Source organism: Rhopalosiphum maidis, chromosome 1 (genome assembly GCF_003676215.2).
Source record: "Rhopalosiphum maidis isolate BTI-1 chromosome 1, ASM367621v3, whole genome shotgun sequence".
NCBI classification, from domain to species: Eukaryota; Metazoa; Arthropoda; class Insecta; order Hemiptera; family Aphididae; genus Rhopalosiphum; species Rhopalosiphum maidis.
Genome location: NC_040877.1, coordinates 35,797,105 through 35,817,314, shown reverse-complemented (window position 1 = coordinate 35,817,314; position 20,210 = coordinate 35,797,105). Strand labels below are relative to the sequence as shown.

The following is a 20,210-nucleotide window of genomic DNA, read 5'->3' as shown; positions in this document are numbered from 1 at the left end:
ATCATTATCATTATACGAGTTTTATTTAAAATGTTTTTTACTATTGAGCAGTTATTTAAAATGTATTTTTACAATTGAACAATTACTATAATGTGTATTTCAAACATAAACTAAAAGCAATTGATAATTCAATAGGTAATATGTTGTACGATAAGACCTATTATTTATTAAAGCGTTATTTTTTTATTTATTGCATATGATTAAAAAATGACTATAATTATACTTTTATTTATTCTATAGGTAAAATATTTCATGGTGGTCAAACAAATATTAAAATCTTAACCTATCTACTTGGAAGTTTGGCCTTAAATATATTATGATTAGGTATTATAGTTTATCAAGGTTGTTTTCATATCATTTATAATAACATCACTAAGAAATCACAGCATAGTATGCTCTTTGCATTATAATACTATACGTCTATAATATGAAACATAATAATCCATTACTTGTTTGTTAATAAGACTATTTCGGTACTAAATAATTGTTATTTATCTAGTGAAAACCAATTCCTATTCAAGTTTTTAATTTTTTAACTGTAATATATTTTTACATTTATTTGTTAAAACATAATTAATCAGTTACAATGTTTTCATAAATATCACTATATGTTTTATATCTCAAATTTAAATTGACATTGATTATGTTATTTTTCATTATTATATTTCCAATTTCAATGCATAGGTATTAAAATTTATTTAATAATCTATAATAATTTACCTAATCACTGATAACAGTGAACACCTATATATATTATGCACAAATATAAATATACCTTTCAGTCTCTAGATTAATTATATATTTTAAAGTTTCAAGGAAATACTTAATAATGAACAGCAAATTGTCCACATTATAATTAAAATTATGTTTATTAATATCAATGAGAAGACAGAAGACGTAATAATACCATTATTATATAAATTGAAAATATACACCTATACGTAACCTACAGAATTATGTTCTTAATATAGGAAATTAATTAATCAATTACTAATAACATTGCATAAATTGAATAATTAAAAAATAAAACTACTATTGAAATAAAATTATTTACTTTTATATAGAATATTCACAAGTTCATAACCTACATTTTCAAATAAACTATTTTGATAACACCTATATTAACAACTAGGTATATTATAAAAATAAATTCAAGATAAAAATTATAGTAAACACTTAACTTAGTACAACCTGTACTTAATACACTTGACATTAAATTAGTTATTTAACTGTATTATTATTTACTATTGTACAACTAATAAGAAGTACACAGAAACCATATATTTATCAGAAATTAAGTTCACCTAAATTATTTAAATCTAATAAAAATTTGGTATACTATTTATAAATTAACGTAAAAAAATTGTTGAATGTCATAAAATCAATTCTATCCCTACCGATTATAACATAAAAAATATTAATATAAATATCAATAATAATAAAATAACTGAAACCTTTGCAAAATTACTGAATTAAAATTAAGCGCAAAATAAATATTAAATTATTAACTACTACAGTGTTGCTGTAGTGTATAATTGTATGAACTCTCTTATTTTACTTTTTTTATTCACTCTGTCCATTACTGGATCTTGAATTCCTGAGCCCCGTTGGAAAAGAAAATGTTGGGGCTTTTTAAAAACAATTGTTATTAAGGTGCTTATTTATATTTTATACATAAAAAATTGTTGACTGTAGCACAGAATACATCATAATTTATAATATTATGCACAAAATTACTAGATACATACATATAGTCGTATAACTCTTAAAATTAGTAAAATAAAATAATTTTATTATTTGAATCGATATGAATTTTACATATTTTACAAACACACAATAAAAAAAGGTTTGTCAGCACTTTGAGACGAAACATACATAAATCATATTATCCTTGTAACTGCAGATATTGGTATTATTGAATAAACCGTCTTTTAGGTGTCACAGTGTTAGCTACGATTCACATTACGTCTTTACATTTGCTTATCAATTGTATGTTTTTACCATAACTATAGTACATATACGTATATATAAATAAATAATTTAATATTTATTATTCTCGGGAAAAAAATAGTTTAAATTGTTGGATAGATTTTAATGGTAGATAGATCGGTTGTATTAGTTCATAGAAATTGTATCTGCTTGTATATTATATACTTATTTATTTCATATATTTTTGTACATAAAGCGTAATTCATAAATAATATATTAATAATAGGTCGTAGAGTAGTTACTGTGATACCGAATCCATTGTTACTTCGTCATTATCCATCACATATTATTATAATAATCTACTCAATATACTCTTGTGTTCAACATGAAAAATATACCTAATTAAATTACTAACAGATGATAAACAATAGTTATGGGAGTGATTAATTGAATACAGCACATAATTAATATAGTTTGATATAAATTGTACAATTTTTCTATAAAAGATAGTTTCTTATTAAAAATAAATAAGAAAAATAATTTGATCTTAATATTCTAATATAGAAATATCAATGTATAATTTAAATATGTACAATACCAAATATCATTATTTATTAATCACTGCTGGATCAAAATATAGTATAATTATTAAAACTATTATTTATTTTCCCTTATAAAATAAAAATAATGACCAATAACTTTTAAAAATAAAGACGTATTTTGATTTAAAATTTAAATTATATTAAAATGTACCAATTAATAATAACATCATTGCATTAAGTATATTAGTTTTAATAAAATGTAACAAATATATCCAGTTTGTTGTCTACAGAATTCTTACCTTGAAGAAAAACAACTTGACAAATATTCAAAAACCAGATAAAAGAATATATTTTTAATTAATTGTTACCAGCAATAATTGATTTAGGTAAAAAAATTATATTTAAAGGTTGACAACTAGTATTGTTTATTTATTAGTTTTTGAGCAATAGCATATTCATTTGTATAAACTAAATACATCTAGAACAAATTATTAAATAATTTTGATTTAAACTTTATTTACGTTTATACTTTTAAATATTATAATAATTATTTCTCTAAAAACATACATATCGTGTATAACATAATTTATTGTAGCTGTAACACATATATTTGCTATTGAGTTCAATGCTAAATTATCTCATTTATATTGTAATTTAGGTTATATTTTATTATATTATATTAAATATTAAAATGTGTGACGATTAATAAATTTATATCTGATGTTACTAACAATTATTTTTACAATACTAAGTATATGATCGATAAACAAAAAAAAAAATGTAATTTTGTTTCTATAGGTCCTAAAATGTGATTGTAAATATTATGTTGTCCTATACTTACTTGTTTATGAAATAAAGCCATAAAATGTAACAAAGAACGTAAATTACAGTTTTAAATTTAAATGGCTTAAAGACAGAATTAAAATGTATTTATAAGGGTTTATGCTTCATCGATTTAAAATATTTTTAGTCTACCATTAGTATTAAGACTAGAAAAAAGCTCATACAAATGACTGGTAACCGTATTCATATTAAACCATTAATATTACTTATATTCGGAAAAATATTTCAATATAATTAATAAAATCCTATGAAAACTTTACATTAATTTTGTTATATATTAGTATACTATATTTTACCATATTACAAACAGACACAGGCACAGACACACAGACACACACACACACACACACACACACACACACACACACACACACACACACACACACACATATCTATTACCAACAAAGGTTAATAATATTACTACATTAAAAATTAAATTGCTTGATCATTGGATAGACAGGGTAGGGGATGACCAAGCATGCAATATTTGCCAGCGGACCACGCGTGACCTACATCACGTCATACTCAAGGACAGCCACGCGCGTTTCTGTGTAGTTATTATTTGCACACAGGTAGAAACGTACACACACGCAAACGCGCGCGCCCAAACATAATTTATTATTTTACTTTATATTACTGTTATCTTAATACAGGTTTTATTGTGCACATCATGCGATCGTATTATTATATGAAATACTTGTAAAAAATCGATTTTCATGACTTTGAAGTAGACTTAAATAAAATATATACAATGCATTTAGTATTAATCTATTATAAATAAACGGAAATGTTTGTATCAATAAAATTGCATTCATTTTAAGTGTATGCATTTTATATTGAGTTGAAAATTAAAGTTTATCATATATTTTATGCTGAAGTACCTATATGCTTATTTCTTAGTAAATAAAAAAAAACACGAACGAGTAGGTAATTATACACTGCTGTTACATACGTATTAATGTATTATAATATAGAAAAAAGTTAATAAGTAGTATGATAGATGTCTCTAGGTATCTACTATATACGAATTACGATTAGATTATTTAAATTAATTGTAATACTCAAAATATATATAAGCCGCAGTAAACAAATTTAAGTATTTATGGGGATAAATATGTTGGTCACAAATCACTATGTATTATTATATATTGTTTACTGATAATGTACCTATTTAAATTGTTCGTATTCGTCTGTACGTTTAAATATTCTACCTATACTCTAAAAAAATAAAAGATCATCGGATTGAATTAATTATTAATAAGTATTAAATTTAACATTGTATAATTTTGTCTTGTTGGTGTTATTTTTTGTCAATATATCGGCAATTTAAATTAATTATTACCTATACATAAATGTTAGGATAATTTTATAATAAACAAAGCAAACATTTTTAAAATTAATTTTGATGGCTTTGTTGTAGTATGAGAATTATTTTTTACTTTATAATATTACATGACTATATTATAATATAATTTATCAGAGTATATCGTTTGTCAATAAATTTAAGCAAAAAATTAAAATTATATTGACTACTGATTAGGTAGATATAATTTTATATTTTTATTTGTGTGGTTTATTTATTATGCATATTGAAGAAAAATGTACATCGATAAACGTTAATTACAAAAAATTTTAGAATTTAAAAAAAATGTATGATAATAATTTGTACTTATAATAATGAATAACCTATTTGTATGTTTTTAATCAACATATTAAAAATTTAATAAGACTTTTGTAGTTCCAAAGCATAAAATATTTAGACGAATTATAAATTAATATACTAATTAAGTACCACAGCTCGTTGAAATAAAGCTAAAAGTTTATAAAACTTAAAAGCAATATACGATATAAATGTCAATTTTTTTTAATTAAAAATTTTAATGATAATACCTATATTATAGTAGATATCCACACTTGTGACTTTGAAATAATTTTTTTTTTTCTTTTTCATAATCAAATCGAATGAAGAAGTTGAATTCGTATCAATATTTTTACATGACAAATAGTCTCACATTGATACATTATCTACTTATTTCTACATAATATATATATATGTATGTATAGAAGTTTCATTAAACATAACGAAAATCATCGCAGTCGAGCCAATTATCATTGTACTGCACACATGTTTAATGATTAAAATATATCAATAATCATTAGTATACTAAAATTCAGTTCTCAGTAGGTACCTATTCCTTACTCGAGTAAATAAAAATTGAAAAAATCAAATTTATACCTAATAATATAAATTGTAGATATTTTAACATTAATGATGTAACACACCGGAAGTTTTCAGGTGAAACTATATATTACATACACTATATAGCCACCCGCTACTCGTTAGTCACTACTCACTACAGTGCATAGATTCTATACATATACTTTATATATTCTCATTAATTACAAAGAAAAAATAATAGCAACTACACGTATAATAAGTATTACAGAGTGTAACTTGTTATTGTAAAAATACGTTTTCTTATAATATAATATTATATTGTCTGCGGTCTCTTTCACTGCGTCCCAATTCCAATGCTCGCATTCCACCTCTTATTGCGTCACCCATGCGCCTGTCTATTCACTGGACCGAACCACATGACGTTTTATTGTACGTTATGTCCATATAGTTCACTTAAGACATCTAGCTAGCAGTCGGTCAATTAGTTATTATATTATATTGGGCACGTGTAATCTATGTTAATCTATACAATATCTAAACAATGTTTTATATATATATTATATATGAAACAAAAACACGTGTTTCCAAAGAAATTAATAACAATTAGAACAATATTAAAACAACGAATTTTCGTCCGTTAGTCGTATTTGATCAAATAGAAAATCAACGATACTAACCTCACCTCCCTCTCCCGCAAATAACGTGTTCTAGATCTACGCCTGTTTAATCTTAGAAACGAAATTGCTACCCACGTATTCGTTTATTTGAATCAACCAATGAATGGTTCACAAATTACTTAGTTTTAAACATTATACAAACTAGGTTACAGAAATGATACAATTTAATGCAATACTACAATACTACTTTGATTTACTTAGTTAATAATAAAACTTACAAAACAGTAAAATGTGTTGCGATCAATAAATAAAATTCTTTAGTACCTTGCTCAATTAATTTTCAATACATCATGCGTGCACATAGTTTAGGTGCTACATGTTATATTATAACAGTTATAATAATGTGTATAATCGTGTAAGGAACGTTATTGCAAGGCTAATAGTAGTAACTAATTTGGTTCTAATATTTTTCAATTTTTTTCAAATTTACAGCAAATTATATATTTTATTAAGCTGATTTGAGATTATAATAATAATCATAATATAATAAGGAAAAATATAAATGTGACTAAATATGTATAGGTTTAGATAGTTTAGGATAGATATTTAAATGTTAGGTTTATATACGTATATTATATAGCCCAAAGGGATTCCCAATTGTAGGAATACAATTAAAGCGAATATTACAATATTAATAAAGCATATTATTATAAAATACATTTTTTTTAAATCTATAATTGAACACTTTTTAGTTTTTATACAATTTGATTTTATAATGTAAGACCAATATTTGCAATGATCACAACAACAACAATTTGTTTATAAAGCAAAGCATAATATGCTACCTTATTATAATAATTTAAAAAATAAATCAACAAGTAAATAGGTACTGAAATTATGTGGAAAATTTCTGACGAACAGACAAGGGAGATAGAATTTTCAAATTAATGGATATTTTATAATTTATAAAAATAAAGAATTTAATATTTAATTTTTACCATGATATTGCAATATTTTATTTTTAAAGTTTTATGTTTAGTACTTAAAATTACTTAGTTAATTTGAATACGATAAATATTACTTTTTGTTATTCGATATAAGTCTATAACTATTTTTAAACTTTTCAATCTTGTTACAAAAAAGCATTACTTACGCAATATCTTAAATTTGTTATTTTAAAGGTTCAAACTTCAATGATTTTATTACGTATGCATTTTAATAAAATAATAGCTTATGTAATTTAAACTGTTATGAAACTATGAGTCTCTTAAGTCTTTATATATAGCTTTGTAATGTAATTCCAAATAATGCTTCTACTAGCATTTTTTATTTAGTTATTTTATATATTTATTAAATAACATTAACATACTAAATATACTATCAAAAAATATAGATAACTACAACTAATTATTCACTAATAATATGTAAATGGAAAATACTAACTTTTGAATTTATTATATTTTCTATACAATTATATTAAATCATTAGAAGTCTATAATATATTATTTGGATATTTTGTATTGAATTTGTATAGTTGACTTTAATTATAATAATACCTACTGTAAATAATAATATATTTTAATATTTTAATTTCTAATACAATATTATATGATAAATAATATTTAAATTCTTAATAATGAACAATATTACATTTATATTTATATTTAAATTATCCTACAATCATTTAAAAATAATTATTTTAATTTTTGTGGTTAGACTATTTTATCTTTAAATATATTTATACCTACATAACATACCATATGTTGGTATTGATCATTGATCGTTAAATAATTTTTTTAGTTAACATTTCTTTAATAAATCTTATAATAAGATTGAAAATACAGTCTATGGTATAAATAAAAATTGAAAAACGCAAATCATGAATTTTTATAAGTTTTCAAAATATTTTTTTTAAACCTAAATTCATATATAAATTATCAATGTATATTAAACATTAGAAAAAAAGAACATTAAATGGTGCTGTTTACGTTTTACGGCTTTAAGGTTAAAATTGAACTCTTGTAATATAATAATATTTAATAATGTATTATTATTCTATGAGAAATGATGGATTCTCCTCATTAGCAATTCGCATCATTCTATTTATTCGGTCGATTAACTTTGTATAATTGGTAGCATCGCAGAACACGTTTAGGTACAAAGAATGGATACGTATGATGAGTACAGAAGCCTTGGGTTTTAAAAATCAATTTGGTAGTGTAATATAGAAAAATTAACGGCTTCACAAATTGTGAATAAAACATTAAATTTATCGAAAGTTTCATTTTGACTGAGGTACGTAGCCTGAATATTACAAGGAAATGTTCAAAAGTGAGTGGTTGATATAAATTCAAAAAGACTAACTTTTGAATTTATAATAGTATTATGGTTAGTACAAATTTATGCTGAACCTTTTCAAATTTGACTATCACATCTAGTCTGTGACATATGAACCAATTGAGACCACACGATATGCTAAAATTGACTCGAAGAAAGATTTTATAAAAACTTCTTTAACTACTTAAATTTAATAAACAAAATAACGAAAAAAATCATTATTATAAGCTAAGTAATAAATTAATTTTATTTCGTAATAGGTGTAAAAGATGACTGATCAATTCACGATCCACTGATTTTTTAAATACTAAATAATTAGATTATACAAACAAAAACTTAAACATAAGTCAAAAATGATTTCACTAAATCTTGATAGAATGAAAAATCAAACGAAACTTTGTTAAAATATTTATACAAATTTAAAGCCAATACTGTGTGTATTACGATATTTATTGTGCGGTTCATGATAATCAAACGGTGCGTACCTCTTGCGTTAAATTTTAATACAAATAATAGTGAGTAAAATACAAAACGAAGGTGCGTATAGGTATGGCAGCAGTGGAATGTGAGTTTAGTGTATTTGCAAAAATATAGTTAAGCTGTTTCATGTGGAACACCTAGCAGGGATCCCTAAAAAGATTTGTGTCTAAGTATACACTATCACGCAACTTAACTGTGTTATGTGCAAATTATTAGTAGTCTATACGAGGAAAAAAATTGAAAAATTCAAAATAAGCGTTTGAAAAACCAATAGGGAAACTGCACTGTCATCGTCGATGATTATTGCGATCATCACCACTGTAGTCTTGTAAGCAATATGACAGCCGACCAGCAATTATAACATATATACCTATAAGAATTCCAACTCTAAGAAGAGTAATATAGAGCTCTGTTCAACCATCTACGATCTATGATCTAAAAATGTATTTGAATCATTCCTCATATTTACTTTGTTAGCCATGAAATACATAGCTATTTAAATTGTAAATAATTTTTTTTTCTATTTGAATATATTTCTTATTTAGTTTAAAATTTTTAATTGGTTCAAATCATTGATTTAATATCAATAGTCACAATATTTAGCGATTTATTAAAATATTGAGAAAAATAAAAGTATTAGATGTTTTTGTATTATCAATTAAAAGATTTCATAAATTTGCTAGTTAATCTTATGTAGGTATACTAGATAAATATTATTATTTTTAAGGTTTATTAAATTTTTTTTTTTTGTAGATATTAGAACTAAACTTAATTTTATTATATGTGCTTCCCAAAATATAAATTTACAATTTAATTGAAATTAGTTAGTACAATCTAAATTACATGAATAACGAAGCAATTTATTTTATTTTATAAATTATAATTATTATAACTATTATTTAAATCAATTTTAAAAAACTTATTAAATAAAATAATAATAATAAATCATTATTAAAATTTAAAATAACTTTTAATTTCTAGTACCTAAATAAGTCACGTTTTGTGGCATTTCGAGGTCGATAACAAATAACAATGTTTACTGAAGTTAATTTACTTTTAATAGCTCTTTTACTGATCATACTTATTATATAGGTACGTCAATAGTCAACCCAATATGTTATTATGATATATGGATAATGTACTCATATTAGGTTGATATTTTATTTTAAAATAAAATAAATATAACCTGTGTTATATAATACAAAAGTGAGTGCTGAATACTTAGTATAAAGGCATTACTAATGTTTAAATTAGTTTTAAAATGTAATCTTAAATTGAAAAAAATAGTAATATTGTTTATGGTCAAACTTAAAATATTCTCATTCCTCGTTGTCAATGGCATAGTATTAAAAAAAAAATTAAAGGATGAAAACAAAACACGACTAATTTCTTTATTATCACACAATAATATTAAAACGGCCATAATGCGTATAGGTAAGGTACCTACTGTGATACTTATGTTTGGAGTTTTAATAAAGTACCGGATAGTGCATGATGTTTGAATATATGTGCAAACATGAACTCAAATAGAATCTTTTGTAAGTGCCATGTTATCCGACTTAAAATATTTAATTACGAATCGTATTTACATTTTAATAAGATATTAATATTATAGGTTATAAGCTAGTTAATGTTATAGGTCATATAAGATATTTAATTAATATTTTTCACCCAAGCTTTATATAGGTATTGATATTCCTTACGGGTTCTAGTCTGTTTATTTAAATACCTAGGTATTGAGTACCTATATAATTCATTCAAATTTGATGTAGACCTAATAGATATATAGTGTTTACTTTTTTAAACTATTTTTTATTTAGAAGTTAATAAACAAAAAGAGGCAATTTTAATCAATGTCATTTTTATAAAATCCATGTACACTAACTTATTCTGTTTGTTTAAAATATAGTATAAGTATAAGTATATGAAACTAGTATTGCCTATCAGTAATTAAAAATGTTATAGATAATTAACATTTTATAAATTATAAAACCATACGAAAAATTAATTTGATTTATAAAATTAAAACAGTTGTTTAAAATTAAAGTAAGTAGTAAATCTACAATTTTTAATGAAAACAATTATTAGTCATAATAATATTTAAAAGTTATGTTAGAGAAAAATATTTTCGATTTTATAAACTATATATTCACTCCGACTCTTACGAAAAATGTAAAACATAATAAGGTTTTAACCTACCTATATATTTTATATATATAGCATGTTATTAATGGCCTCAGATAAATTCTAATAAAGCATTATCAAATGTGTTGAAGAAAATAGAATTAATTGTGATTAATAGAACACATTTTAAACATATGAATACATTCGTGATTTTATTTTCAACAACCAAGATGTTAAAAATATTTTTACCTAATAAACTCACCACACATTTTATTAAAATCTAGAAATATTGGTTTTTAGTTATATTAAGATCCATTAATAAAAATATATTTGTATCAATTAATTATTGATTTGGTTTTTCATTAATCATTAAAAAAAAAAAAAAAAAAAATAATTAATTTGCTTATGTACAAATATAAAAATATTAAATAAATAAAATATATAAATTTTTAACTTAAAGAAGATAATCAATCTATTTTTTTAGAACCTAAAGGATAAGCTCTCAACCTTTATTGTATACGTGAAATAAATTAAATGGCAGTACAACAGAATTCTCATTTAATTAGATAGTAATTGCATAAATTATCATTGAATGAAAATAGGTATTGAAATGTAAGCATCAAATAAATGAGAGAGATAACCAAAAAAATAAATATTAATATGACTAATCATAAATAAAATTTTAAGGATTCCTTGTAAAAAAAAAAATAATAATAAGTATTTCAAAAATGTCTATACTTTTTCATTACAATTAATTGTATAATATTTATATTTATATGTAAGAAAGTAGGCGACTATAGAAGAGTACATATTACATACTGAACTATTTATTATTTATATTTAAAATTTTTAATACACGTGAATATAAGATTTGATAAACATTAAAAGATAATCATTTATATACTTTTTAAAATGCCAAAAATTACGCTTGGTTAAAAAAAATGTACATCCGGTTTGAATTCAAAGAGACTCCACAATAACGCTGACAGTTACTAGAAATCAACTCCCTATAAAGATTATTGGTTATTATACCTTCACCTGATTTATGATTTATTATTTATGCAATTAGTTAAAATCAAATAAATTGTATTAGATAATTATATTGTGGTAATTTTTTAACCAAACTGAACAATAGTATAAAAATAGCTTGCAATTTCAAAAATCAAATAAATAAGAATCTATTCTGAATTTTCTCTCTCTAGAATCTACGGATAACTTTCTCGCACTGTTGTCAAGTTGTATTTACTACGTAATTCGTGAAATCCCTTGTAGTTTTTTTTTTATGTCTGGATAAATTGCTAACTTAGTTTATGTCAATTAAATAAAATAACTTGAAGCATTATTATATTTATGTATATTATATGCAACAATTCAAACCGTATTAATACAGTAAACGTTAATAATAATTAAATGCCATCATATTTTAGCGTAATAAAATAGATTACTGAATGTTGGTAACTGAAAAAGACATTAGAAATTAGATTATATGATTTTTGAATGTGCTAAAAATTTGATTCAAAAAATATAAAATGTAATTTTATATTTATAATAAAATAATTCGAATTAATTAATATAGTTTTATAAATCAAATTCAACATAAAATTCTCATACCTATAAACGAAATCAATTCACAAACATATAAGTTATTTTAATAAAATAGAACTTTGTCATCTAATAATGTAATGAAACTCATGTAATATTATACAATTATTATTGTATAATTGTACCGGTTAATAACCTCGTTATTGATACCAAAAACATAAAAAAAATATTATAGATTATATACGTTTTAATTAACTAAATATACTTATGTTTCCATGATTTTAAGTTAAAACAATAATCATACATATATAATGGGTAAATTCTGTATAAACTATTAAATTCTCAACAACGTATACATAAATAATGTATAGCTCTAGTACCTAATTGTATATAATTGATTTATAGATATACATAATATAATTTAGTTATTAGAATATGCCTTGTAAAATCTCATTATTAAAAATGTAAATGCTTTCAAAATATTTATGATTGTTTTAAAACCTATATTATTTGTATGAATTTTTTTTTTACATTTTCTATAAACATCTTGTAAAATCAGAATTATTATTATTATTATATATATTATAATTAATTGTTTTAACTTTTAAGGCATATTTTGAGGGCTAGAACAAAAGGTCAAGGTCTATCACCTTGAATGTAATATTCAAATGGACCTTCCTTTAATGTCCGCAATATTGCAAAGGAAATGTATAAATACACAAGGACAGAAATGTCTACTATGCAATTTATAAAAAATATCGTGCAAATCTGCTTTCAGTAACTGTGAACAATAAAATTCGGTTGATCTAGACGTGCATAAAAACCACTCTCATAACCAACTTGAGCTATGTGCTACTTTCACTCATGTACCATTATCACACGAAACTATGCTGCGCAGGTAATAATACTCTGTTATTAAAAAGGTGTCTGTGAATCTCCTCGATTTGACGCACAGTTTCATAGAAAAATAATTGTTATTACTTTATTGGAAAATAAAAAGAATAAACTCTTAATAAATTAAAAAATTTATAACTATGATAAAAGTTTAGAAATATGGAATTTAATTATCTTAAAGTTTTATTCTAATTTTCAAACATTATAATACATGTATTTTTAAATCAAATGTGTTCATATCTTATAAATGATGGTATAAAAACAATTTATTGTATTGTCTTAAAATAATTTCTATATCACGTATAAAATATAAATTTATGGCTATAGGTAATTCGTTTTAATATATAATATCTAGTGTTTAGAAAGTCTGGGTAAAATTTATCTACAATTTATTGAAGTGTAAAAATTTTACACACTTTCTAGGCACCTTCTTTGGCTTGAGTAAAAATAATTATATTAATTATTGAATTTTAATATAAAGAACAATTTAAATAAAAAATTGAATTTATATAAGATCCTTTATTGCTTAACTTATGTATAACTAAGATAAATATATATTGCAGTTTGTCTACGGATTAAATAAAAAAAATTAAATTAATTTATAATATTTTAATATGACTATATTTATGTATTTTAGTTTTTATTTTTCAATATAATGATCATAAGATTATATATTAGTATATAGATACTTCAAAAAGAGAAATTATTTACATATTTTTAAATTTAGTAAATTGTGCTCAAATGCTTTGAATGCAATTATTGTAATATAATATTGCATTGTATTATTATATGATGTACTATACTAAAGTAATTAATAAATAAATAGCAAACATTTATACATACACATTTTATTTAAGAATTATGAGGTTTATAATAACAATATATAACTTTATATTCTGAAAAGAAATATTCTATAATCAGCATAATCTATCATTAATTTTACGTATAATGTTATATTTTAAAATAAAGAGGCTAAATGGTGAGATTGTTTTCGGAAAAATTAGTTCAACTACCGTATTACTAACATTAACATAAATATAAATTCACAATAAAATATTCTTAGAAATATAGACTAACTAGCACCCCCTACTCGGAACCGTTTTTTGCATATATTCGTACAATAGTTTATCATTTAATTCAAATTCAAAATATCTATTACAGTATATTACAATAGCCTATTCAATAACAAGGTACACTCAACAACCACTATAGAGCAGAGCAACTCCCAGGTTTTTATTATTATTATTAATACCTTCTTGGTACTATATAATAAACTTATACACAGTATTATACATAATTAATTGTAATCATAGGTTTCTATATTTTATAGACACTTTTCTCTTAATACAAAAAATTAATTGAATTCATTAAAACTTATTTTTTTTTTTATATTATTCATCTTAATTTATTATAAGATTTTGCACTGGAGTCTTTCTAAACTCATTACATAATATGTAAAAATCCCTAAAAATAACCAAATTCAAAATCCATATAACGTTCAAACAATTTTTAATTTTCACCTTAACACCTGATCTAATTGAAACTTTTATACACTTTTTTTTTTTATCCAATTACTCGATTACATCTAGTATCCGAAATCCAAATAAATAATTCAGTTACAAAGCCCTAATCTATAACATGACGGCTTAATACTTAAATATTAGTTCAAATTACTTTTACATTTCAAACAGACCAAAAGTATTATTTATGTCTATATAATAGAAAAATATATAATAAAATATAAAGATAAATGTTTCTAAAAAATGAACATAATTGTTTAAATAGTTTTAAATTGTGTGGATAAGTAGTTAAATAATTTGATTTGTAATTATTAAAAATGAGCAATATTAAAATTCTATTTAAAACATAAATCTCAAGACATTTTTTAGGTAAATAAAATATACGACTACGAATATCCATTTAAGACTTTCACTATGGAAGCCTAAACATGGTAATAGACATATGTATAATTGTTATTATGCCAAAACCCATGTGTGTGTATGTGAAAGCCATCCGATCGCGTAAAGAGCGCTCGATGATTACATGTTACGTCTTTCAGAAGGCTAGAAATAAAAATCACCGTGCCAAATTCACGCCAAGTAACCTAATAAACGAAGAACAAACCGATTGTCACATATTTTTTTTCTCCTCTCGGTATCTCCAAAAATAGTCGAGATGATTCAATAGCACTACTCAAGATATTTGCGTCGGAATTTAATTAAAAAACAGATTCTTTTTCTTGCGGTCCCGACCGAAACGATGGATCCATTGTAGTTTCATTTAACTCTTACGTTCAGAAGTTAATTTTAATAACTGAAGTAAACCTTTTTTTTTTTTTTTGATATATATCATTGATGAAAAACAAAACGAAATATTAAACAATATATTTTTTAATATATTGAGATTAATTTGATTTAATGGTACTATTGTATTTTTGTACTTTCTACTATAGCAGTTGAGTTTTGTAACTGACCTAATTCAATGGTGTCGTTGATGTAGGTTAAGGTCGCAATAGTCCATGGATATTTTATATTGAAAAACGAGTTAATCTGGACAATTTAATACCCGAGTTATATAATTTGAAAAAATCCTTAAATACAAGATGTGATGAATCTCTAATAATGAAAAGACCTTATTAAGTCTATACATCAATAAATAAATAAATTTTAACGATTTGTTTCTATTTTATTTATAATATTATACAATTATGAGGTAAACGATATATTTGAGTTTAATTATTGCACGCTGAATGCTGACATGATGTATTAAATTTAGATTCATTTAAGTACATATGGTGTGCTTGCCAGATTGTGCAAGCGTTCATTACAATTAATCATTTAAAGATTGTCTTGGACGTCGTGAAAACTAAACATTATAAATTCATTTAAAATTGAATTAAAGATTTTTTTTGCTAACAAATATTAATTAAAATTTTTCATAATATAAGTTCAGAGAAGTATTATTTATCCTCCTCCTCTTTTCGAGACAGAAGTATATACTCTAAAGTTTTAGACAAAATGTTTTTAAAATTACCTAAAAATTAATTTGCCAAATTTATTTACAAATATTAAATATTTTTGTTTTTATGCATTCTACCAACATTGGAAAACATTAAAAATTTTAAACCAGTAAAACATTTTTTATAATATAAAAAGAAAATTTTACTAATCAAAATACTTATATGTCCCCTAAAGTTCATTTTTAAAAAATTGCAATCTTTATTTTTAAGGGTGGTTTCTGTTGAGAACCTATTGAATTTATTTGTATTTTTAAAGTTAGGTACTAAAAGTTTTTAGTGTACTTAATAACCAGAAAAAGTCATAGAGAAATTGATTTTGTTATTTTAATTTAATTCAATACATTGTAATCGTTGACTTACTAAAACCTTCGACAAATGTTTAGCATTTCCTAAACATGTATTTTAAGGATACTTGGCTGTTTTGAGTTATTTATAGTCAAAGAGCTTGACAATTTTATACACTTTTTTCAATATATTGATTATCTAATATAAGGTAGTTGTAGTAGTTTAATTTGCTTTAGATGTTAACTATTTTATAGGATTTAAAACGTAGTTTTATACTTAAATACTTAATTTAAATTAAAGTATAATCATTAATCTTCGTACAGGGCAGGGTATTGAGTTAGGCACTCTTATAGGTAATTCACCTTGGTGTAAAACTACATAGTATCTATTAATATAATACAGTTAAATAAATAGATAAATAGATTTTATTTCAATCACAGCATTCGAAAAATAATGATTCTTTACAAAATTTTGCTTTTTTTCTATTGAACATTATAAGTCTTATAAGATGTTCATAAAAAAAATTCTTATCTTTGGACGAATATTAACATGAATTAAATATTGGATAAAATTTATTATTGAGATTTATAGACTTATAGTCAATATAGAAAACCATATGACTGATTTTAGGTTATGAATTTTTTATTAATTTTAATATTAAAAATATAAATGGTTTACATAATTATAATATTCTTTCCCATTGTTTTGGTAGAAATATTGGTAAGTAGTTAGTACTTATTAACCTAATTATCACCATAAAATTTTATTTAAAGCATTGTGTTAACATTAATGCACTAGTAAATAACGAACTTTTTGATGAAAAAATATATAATATCATTTTTTTTTTTATCTTTTTTAATTTTTAAATATATGGATCTCTAATTCATGATAAAAGTTTATTTTTGAGATAATAAATAATTTAAAATTAAATTATTTAAGGATTTAATGTCTATTTAATGTATTACATAGCTATATTGGAATTTTATTTGTAACATTTATTCAAAGTTTTTACTTTTACCTATATGTTGAAAATATTTTAATCATGAATATAAAGTAATTCAAAAATATATTTTCAATTTATTATAAGTATCGTATTATAAATCTAATTTTGCTTATGATTTAATAATGATAACAAAATAAATAAATAATGAATATTGTAACAAATCGTCGGAATTAAAAAAATTATTTTATAATAGGCATAATCTAACCTAACATATTACTTTATTATTTCATTGGTACCACCTAATATTATTAATTTCTCGATAAAATAGCTTATAATTTAAAAAAATTGTATATTTGACTAATTTTCACTAGGTTAAATACTACTTTGACATTTATTTAAATTTAATTTTATGTATATTAAAAGCTGCACAATGTATTTTTAATTTGTACAGTTGTAATTTAATACATTTAATATTTAAATAATTTATTTATACATATTTGATTAGTATTATATATAAAATTTATAATTTATAAAAAAAACTAATGAATAACCCTTTTATAATAACCCTTTTAAAACTATTTAGACACAAAAATATAAAGAGATAGAGTATTGATGATATGGAATTTATATATATATATATATAATGCTCACCTATTCATTTTTAGTTTTTACATATTATGTCACCTTTAATAATGATAATTAAGCACTTGTAAGGAGTGACTAGAAAATAATGAAATTGCTTGTATTATGTAAAAAATAATACGAATATTCCTAAAAATATAAATATTGACTACGTATTAAGATTAATGGCTATTTTTCTTTAGGAAATGCTATAATATAGCAGAAATTGCTTAAACACATTTTATTTATTTTATCTAATTAAATTATCGTTAAAATTTATTTTATCATGACAAATTAGTCGAAACTAGAGTTTTCAGTTACATATTTTTGTAGTCTAATATCTTATTTTGCAATTATATTTTGTAAATCACTGTGGAACAGTGATACTATTTAAATCCGCATACTTACTATATCCTGAAGAGTTTTTATTTTGTACTTCGTAAATTTTATAAAATAGGTACGTAATCATAGGCAAATGCTCATAATGATTCAATCGATTCCAGACTATCACATCAAAGATTATAACTTTATAACAGTACAAAAATTGCATAGAAACATTCCTTCACATTACTTCGTAACATTTCTTAAGATAGTTTAGATATTCATATTTCCTAGACAATGCGTAGTTATAATTTATAATAATTCCTTATAAACTACAACTATGTTGTAATGTATAGGTTAGGTTAGATTAATTAAAAATGATACATTTTAATTATTTACTTACAACTCAAAACGATTTAGACATTCTCAAAAAAATATAGTTATTTCCTGGATTATCATTATTGCCAGTAATACATACAATTTTTAATTATTTACTATAACTAAAATTTAAAAAAAATTTTATAATCTATTATTTTTAAATAATGAATTTTATATTATTCATTATCAATAATACTTAATACTAAGATAAGTACTTAATCCTTGTATATTATATTAATTATTTTAATATTTTTTAAATTAAATTCTTAGACAAATCAAAATTTAGTTACATCCCTAATAATGTAATTGTTTGACATATTATTGTTTTAAATTAAACATGTTAATAATTAGATTATCACTTAAGAAATGTATAATTTATTTAATAAATCATTAATTCGTGTAAAAATCTATTGAAGAAATTAAGAACTTGTATACATTTTCATAGTCTTTGTATACATATCGACAAATGATAATTTTATTTTTATATTATCCATGCTATAATAAATAGTTTTATTAAAATTATATAATAATGAAAAAATAAAAAAATGGTAATAGGTCTTAAATTGCCTTATTTTTTTTGAATACGAATAATATATATTGATATGAAATCAATATAAATGGTATTGCTAAATTCTAAAATATAAGTGCAGATTCATAGAAACGCTGAAATAAACTATGAAGATAAAAAACCCCAAAAAGATTAGATAATACATGCTATTTAAGTCAGGTATAATTTTCAGAATCGTTGTCATTCACCAAAAAATTTAGCAAATAATAATATATTATATAATAAAAATTACATGCATGGAAATATGCTTACATCGAGATTATAGTTAATTTGTCGATGAAATAAACTCCATAATAGAACATGCTTTTATAAAGCTTTTAAATAACTATTCATAATTTTGGGATTTGATTTAAAATTTATCTTAAATTGATTGTTTATCATTGATAAGAATAAGTCTATTAGCTGGATGTCTATCTGCAGTTCGTAAAACACTGACTTTTGATTCTGAGTGGAGAGAAAAATGCATTTATTCTATAATGATGCTTTTTTCTCTTTTGCAGTAAAAATGCTTCGATTTTTAATTTAAAGGATGGTTTTGGATAGGAAATTTGATCTGATTGATATTTGGGAGAAAGGGGATTAAAAGAA

General features: G+C 22.5%; 1 protein-coding gene across 3 annotated transcripts in view; it reads right to left on the bottom strand.

Annotated features, from left to right (window-relative positions):
* The window catches only part of LOC113550479 (AF4/FMR2 family member 1-like), a 137,680-nt gene that overhangs the window by 104,297 nt on the left and 13,173 nt on the right, over positions 1-20,210 (bottom strand). The gene's annotated exons all lie outside the window — the stretch shown is intronic.